The sequence below is a fragment of the Delphinapterus leucas genome, chromosome 17 (genome assembly GCF_059928025.1).
Source record: "Delphinapterus leucas isolate spDelLeu-1000000601 "Yukka" chromosome 17, BTC_Dleu_Yukka2, whole genome shotgun sequence".
In the NCBI taxonomy this organism is placed as follows: Eukaryota; Metazoa; Chordata; class Mammalia; order Artiodactyla; family Monodontidae; genus Delphinapterus; species Delphinapterus leucas.
In genome coordinates this window covers 40,779,963-40,787,485 of record NC_143145.1, presented here as the reverse complement: position 1 = coordinate 40,787,485, position 7,523 = coordinate 40,779,963, and the positions used below count along the sequence as shown (strand labels likewise).

Genomic DNA, 7,523 nt, shown 5'->3' with positions numbered 1-7,523 from the left:
TTATTCTGCCAACAGCAGGCACCACTGTTCCAGGCCTTAATGATGCAACTGTAAATAAAATAGGCTTTACACTGGGGAAGATGAGTAATAAACAAATAAACAAGAAATTCCAAAGTTTATAAATTGTATGAAGGAAAAAGCAAGTGCCCTAGGAAAAAATATAATGGAGGAGGTGGTGAGGGGGTGCCCGACTTCGCCATTGTTGATCATTGATCGCTTCTCTGAGGAAATGACACTGAAGCCACAGCTTGAAGGATAAGGAAGTATCAGCCACATGAAATTCCAGGCAGAGGGAAGGGTGTGCTAAGGAAGTAAGAGAAGGCTATGCACCTGGAGGAGGGTGATCAAGGTGGAAATAACAGCTGGAAAAGAGTGGTGTGTAATGGTGGGCATGACCACATGGAAACTTGTTGACCATGGAATGGGGTTTGGATTTCTTTTCTAACACAATGGGAATCCATTGAGGAGTTTTAGGCTAGGGAGTGACATCAGTTGATTTATATTTCTAGAAGATCCTTCTGGAGGTCAGGTGGAGAGTGGATTGGAGAGGGAGAAGGGGGTGGTGGTGGTGAGACTGGGTGGGATTCCTGTAGATGATGGTTTAGACCAAGGTGGAGACAGGAGAGGTGGAGAGAAGGCAGGGTCAAGACATACTTGGGGCACGTGAATGTTCATAGGAGCACTCTTCATAATAGCCAAAAGGTGGAAATGGCCCAAAAGCCTAGCGACGGATGGATAAACAAATACGGTATATCCATATGGTAGAATATTAGTCAGCCATAAAAAGGATTGAAGTCCTGATATGATGTGGATAAACGTTAAAAAACATTATGCTGAACATAAGAAGCCAGTCACAAAAGGCCACATATTATATGACTCCATTCATATGAAAGTCCAGAATAGGAAGATTTATAGAGACAGAATGTGGATCAGTGGTTGCCTAGGGCTAGGGGGAGAGGATGACGGGAAGAGAGGAAACAACTGTGGGGATTCTTTTGGGGATGATGAAAATATTCTAAAATTGACTGTGATGATGGTTGCACATATCTGGGAATACACTAAAAGCCATTGGATTGTACACTTTAAATGCGTGAATTATATCGCAATAAAGCTGTTTGAAAAAAAAGACCCATATATTTGGAGGCAAGCCGACAGGACCTGACTCTGGTTTGGAAAAGGAGGAGAAGCCTCTCATCTCTATTTGCTCTGTGCCTTTGTTTCATTTCCCTTCCTCTCCGTGCACAAGGAAAAAAGGGGCTGTTCTAGGGCTTACACTCCATTCCATCCAGCCCAGCTCCCGGACAATAGAAACCTCTGTAACCCCATTTCAGATCCCCTGGATGGAGACTCATTTGTCCAGGGTGGGTCAGTGGCAGGGAAGCAGGGCTGCCTAGTCCATACAGCCAGGCCCACCCCTTAACGGGGCTGCGTGGGATGAGCAGTTCCCATCGTCAGAGGTCATAGGAGAATATTTCAGATTTCTCAGACAGAACGAGCATATAATGCACACCTTCGATGTGCCACATCCGGTGTCAACTGCTTTCACATCCCTAATGCCACTTAATCTCTTATCTACAATGTGTGAAAGTTTGTGCTGACTAAAAGAAAGCATTTTCCATCGGGCTCAACTCGTGGTATATGCACAATGTTAAATCAAGGCCACCACTGGTAAAATCATCTACCCAAGGCTAGGAAGAGGCATCCTTGAAATGGGATTGCTGGCCACAGAGGTTGGTTTCCAGAGGGTGGTGTCTTCAGGTCACCAAAACACAGGGCTCAGAGTCCCTCCTGGTGAGTGAGCTGCACTGGCCAACAGAGAGATATTTCTGAAAAACGCTTTAGAACCCATCTGATGGGAAGAGAATCTGTTACAAAAACTCTTTGGTTCTTATATAGTAATCTGTGAATTGCCTGTTTAAAAATCCTTCCTGGTCTTTATGAAAGCTGATTGTATACTTTAGAAAGAATGATGGCTAATGCCTGAGGCTGAAAATGAGGAGCTAGACACAGGGAAAATCCATATTCTTCAACTTCATCAGTGTGGGGTAGGCAGAATCAAAATCCAAACCACATTTTCCAAAAATATTTTTCCTCTTAATTCTGAAATACATGTGTATTATATGAGAAATCTAATCCGTATGTTTCTTACTCATTTACACTTAACTCATCAAAGTGTTTCCTCTGAAGAATTATTTGATGTCCAAGAACACTTCAGAGATTTTTTTCTTCTCAACAAGGCTTTGTTCTTAGAAATAAAGAAGCTGCTGAATTTGTACACGCGAAGAATCAATGAACTCGAACCCCAGAAATGTTCAACTTTGTTTCAAGCAGGTTCTATATTCAGGAGAAACAACTTTAGGAATGAGCTCTTTCTCTTTTAAATTTTTTAAGGCGTGTGGGGCGGGGGGTGGGGGGGCCTCTAAATGGATGCTTGGATTTTCATGCCAAAAAGATTTCCTCTTCAACTGTTGATAGGCACCATTAGATAGATGAAGTCCATCTTCTTAAGGTACTCTGAAGTGGTCTTCGACTTTTTAGTTAGAAGAGGCTGCACCTAATTTTGATCCTTCCCTCATAACATGTGGCAAAATCTGCCCAGAGGAGGATGAGATCTCCTTCTGAGATTCCCCAGCATGTGTGTTAGAAAGAACAAAGCTCTTGATGAATGAGGTGCCATGGAACCACCGGGCTTGACCACCACCTAAGCCATCCATCAGGACGGCCTGATAACCTCTCTCATGCCCTGCATGCCGAAATTTCTTCCTTAGTTTGCCAAGATTTATCTTTATCTTTCATTCATATCACATTTATTGTGTATCTCTTAGCATAGCTGTGTCCTGGGACTGGGAGGAAGGAGAAGGCACTGCTTCTGCTTGTGAGACGGTCATCATTTCACTGGGAAACAAAACACAAGTGAGAAGTTTATCAGAAGTGTGCTTGGTGGGTATTGCAAGAAAGGAAGGATGCTCATGGATGGACTGAGCAGGAAAAGCGTCCCAGAGCAGGTGGGCCCTTCAGTCCAGGAACAGGAGCCTGAGTATGGACGTGGCCACACCCAGACGAAGAAACAAGGCCCCCTGGGCTGGCATCAGTTGGACGGTCCTTCAAATTGACGAGCTAAAAATATTTGCTTGATGTGTATCTGGAAGAGAGACTGAGGACTCACTGCGGAGGGTGTCCAGGACCAAGAGGGGCAGGGCTCATGGTCTCTATCGCCTCTTCAATTCCACTCCACCCAAATTCACCCACCCCACCCAGCAAGCCCAAAGCCGTGCAGTCAGTTACCTGGTCACCCGCTCAGTGACCTTCAGTTGTAACTTCTCACGTGCCCTGGGAGTCTTACCACCCATCCAAAGTGCTCTTTCTGTGTTCTAGTAAATATAAATTTCTTCATCTCATTCCATTTCTAATGAGGTTTTAACCCACTGTGGTCTTTTCTGGGACAACTGCCTGGCTGGGATGATGTGAGAAATAGGCAAGTACTTGGCTCGGTGCCTAGAGAAAAGGAACAGGCTAAAGAGGAGAAAATGGGGTCTAGGGACACCGCATTTGTCTATTTCCTCCTATGTTCCAGGCCAGTGCTTGGTGTCTTACAGGCACACACTCAGCTATTCTCTGTAACAGCACTGCAAGGCAGGTGTTGTGATTCCATTTAATAGATGAAGGAGCTGCATAGAGGCTAACACACTTGCCCATAGGCAGCTAACAAGGAGTGGAGCTTGGATAGAGATGCAATACAGGGTTAGGATGGATTGCGGGGGAGTGAAGCTTAGAGTCAGGGAGAGCAATGAGGAACCACGAGAAAGCTGGCTACAGGGGAGGGGCAGTGAGCTGGAAACGGGTCATATGAGAGAGAACCACAGGCAAAGAAAGAACAGGCTTTCGTGACTCTGCCACCTGCGAGGGTCAGGAGTAATGTTGGAGGGAGAGGAAAAGAAGTTTCTGGTCCTGAGAAAGCATTTGGTGACACTGAAACCTGGATGTCAAGTAGGGGCACGGGTTTGAATGGAAAGATGCTGAGTCTGTTGTGTCTGAGGTTCTGGAAGGACTGCAGTCTAGGCTCCTTGTCCTTGCTGGAGAGTGATTGGTGCTGGGTCAGAGGACTAGCCTTGCGTTGAGGTACTGAAGATCATAGATGGGACCTCCAGGCAAGGAAGCAGAGCAGTCCGCTGGACACTGGACCTTTGGGACCACCATCCTGTGTCTCTCACGATACAGTACCACTGCGGTGGGGCCTCTGCTGCCTCTGAGGCAGAGCATGGGCGAACTGAAGGGATGTTTTCGGTTGTTCCAGTGACCGAACGAGGCCACCCATCTTCAATAGGCATACAGGGTATACGGGGATACAAGATGTCCTACCCTGCACGAGACAGTTCTGCACAACTTATACGGACTTGTACATAGATTTTTCACCTAAATGAATATCCAGTGCAATATTTAGAAATCAAGAGGTATCCAGAGTAATTTTTTGGTCTCTGAGCTTAGAATCTAACCACGGTTTCCATATATACATATACCTTTTGTGCCATTTAAATGTATACTCAGTTTCACAAGAATGGAAATAAAAAATTGTACTTTGTTTTGCTGGCATTTGACTGAGTTGTTCCATGTCAGAAAATCACATCTCTGATGGCCACATGGTTGCTAGAATTTGAGTTAGTTCTCTGCATTAATAGTGATCCCATTAAAGGCGATCCTGCATATGTATTCAAGTATCTGATTATTTTGTCTTCAAGTACTCATGTCTAGCCATAAGTTGAAATACATTTTTTTCCCTGTAGATTCTTTTCTTTTATCCTTCACATTATAGTTAGGTCATTATATTGATTTCTTTTTTATTTACATTATGCATATAGATGAGTTATTTTATCTGTAACTTTCATTTCAGGAGAGTGAAGGAGGTGTTACAAATTAGTTGTTATAAGGCAGGGTTGGGACTAATGGAGTTAAGAACTACTGGTTCTAAACTAGCACCATCCTATAGACATATAATACAAGCCACAAATTAAATTCTAAGTTTTCTAGCAGATATCTTAAAAACATTAAAAGTACGGGATATTATGCAGCCTTCAAAAGGAAAGAAATCACGTCATATCCTACAACATGGGTGAACCTTGAGGACACTATGCTAAGTGAAATAAGCCAGTTACAAAAAGACAAATACTATATGATTCCACTTATATGAGGTATCTAAAGTAGTCAGAGTCTTAGAAACAGAAAGTAGAATGGTGGTTGTCAAGGATTGGGGGGAGAAGGAAAAGGGGAGTTGTTATCTAATGGATATGGAGTTACAGATTTGCCAGATGAAAAAGTTCTGGAGAGCTGTATTTGTGAATATAATTAACACACTGAACTGTACACTTAAAAACAGTTAAGATGATAAACGTGTGTCATGTGTTATGTGTTTTTTTACAAAAATTAAAAAAAAATAAAAGGAGAAAGTAAAATTAATTTTTATATGATGTATTTATTTAACCCAGTATATTCCAAAATGCTATTATTTCAACATACAGTTGAAATATCAACTTCAATTAATCAACAGAACAACTATCAATGAGATATTTTATATGCTTTTTCTCATACAAAGTCTTTGAAATCTGTGTGTACTTTGTACCGACAGCACCTATCAAGCCAGACTAGCCACATTTCTAGCACTCAATAGCCACATGTGGTTAGTGGTTACCATACTGGATGGCAAAGTCCTAGATAATAGCTAACACTTGTTGAGCAGACCTTAAGTGCCAGGTACTGCTGTTAATGCTTCCCGTAGAATGACTCATTTAATCATCATAACGGACCTATGAGACAGACACAATTATTGTCCCCGTTACACGTGAGGAAACTGAAGCTCAGAAAGTTTGAGTCGCTGGCCTGAGGTCACACACCACTGTGACCCCGAGTAGAAAGCTGAACGCGGGCATTCTGGTTCCAGAGCCCTGACTTTATTTTTATTTTTTTTGGCTGCGTTGGGTCTCTGTTGCTGCGTGCGGGCTTTCTCTAGTTGCGGCGAGCAGGGGCTACTCTTTGATGCGGCGGCTTCTCTTGTTGTGGAGCACGGGCTCTAGGCACGCGGGCTTCAGTAGTTGTGGAGTGTGCGCTCAGTAGTTGCGGCTCACGGGCTCTAGAGCGCAGGTTCAGTAGTTGTGGCACACGGGCTTAGTTGCTCTGCAGCATGTGGGATCTTCCCAGACCAGGGCTCGAACCCGTGTCCCCTGCATTGGCCAGGTGGAGTCTTAACCACTGAGCCACCAGGGAAGCCCCCAGAGCCCTGCCTCAACCACTGTGCTATGGGTGCCTTTGTAAGACTTTTCCCTCAGACTCCTTTTCCAGCCACTGGGAGTCGGCACAGCCCTGGCAAGGCTTCAGGTAGCAGGAACCTGGCTGGCCCACCAGGTAGGCTCGTTTTCCCACCCGTTCCTGAGGAGCATGGCCGAGGCACTGGCCAGCCCTTCTGAAAAGCAGAAAGAAACCTGTGCTTGCTTCACGACCCCTGCAACCTTCTCTATTCTTCTCTATATTTCCATTAGGAGAAGTGGTGCGTCTGGCAGAGAAAGACAAATATCATATGATATCACTTACATGTGGAATCTAAAATATGATACAAATGAACTGATTTACAAAACAGAGACTCACAGACATAGAAAGCAAACTTACCGTTACCATAGGGAAAAGGTGGGTAGGGATAAATTAGGAGTTTGGGATTAACAGACACACACTACTATATATAAAATAGAAAACAACAACAACAAAAGTCCTACTGTATAGGAACTATAGCCAGGGAACTATAGCCAATATCTTGTAATAAATTAATATGGGAAAGAATATGAAAAAGAACTTATATATATGAGAAACTAAATCACTTTGCTGTACACCAGAAACTAACACAACATTGTAAATCAACTATACTTCAACTAAAAAAAAAAAAAAAAAGAAGAAGTAGTGGGTCTGGGCAAAGACAAAACACAGCTGGGGCAGAAAGACTGTCCCAACTCATGCATCTAATAAAAACCTGCTACCAGCACCTTGCTGGTGAATTATTTGCATTCCAATAACTTTTTCTCCTGGGTTTTCCTTAATAAGATAGATTTCTTCATTTCCTGGGACTCCCTCAAGATTATACTGACAACTTCCCCATTAATTACCAAACTACGCCCCACCACAAAATGATTACATTTGCTTCCTACCTAAACACCTCCCCTCATTGATGAAAAGTCTCACTTAAACTAATATGCTTTTAACTTGCTTCATTTCAACGCCTCCATAGTGGCTACTAATGAGCTGCCTCCTTGCCCAGCTGGTCCCTCCGCCCTTCCTTGTGTTCTGTTCCAAGACCAATTTAGATCTGTCGGAACAGGAAAGGGGAGGGCTCGCCCTTTGAATCATAGGCTTGGCTGGAGCCTTCTTGAGGGATGAGGACACACGACCTTGAGCGTGAGCCCCCCCACAAAAGTGAGACTCCACTTGCAGCTTCCAGAAACACAAAAATTGCCTAAGAGTGGGGCCACTGAAATAAAACGGCCTCC

At 43.7% G+C, this 7,523-nt stretch overlaps 1 long non-coding RNA gene across 1 annotated transcript in view; it reads right to left on the bottom strand.

Annotated features, from left to right (window-relative positions):
* Positions 1-3,438: 3,438 nt before the first annotated feature.
* Positions 3,439-7,523, bottom strand: part of LOC111180403 (uncharacterized) — a 45,874-nt gene continuing 41,789 nt past the window's right edge. Inside the window, exon 6 of the long non-coding RNA XR_016388371.1 lies at positions 3,439-6,541. This is a non-coding gene — a long non-coding RNA (uncharacterized LOC111180403). The remainder of the gene's footprint in view (positions 6,542-7,523) is intronic.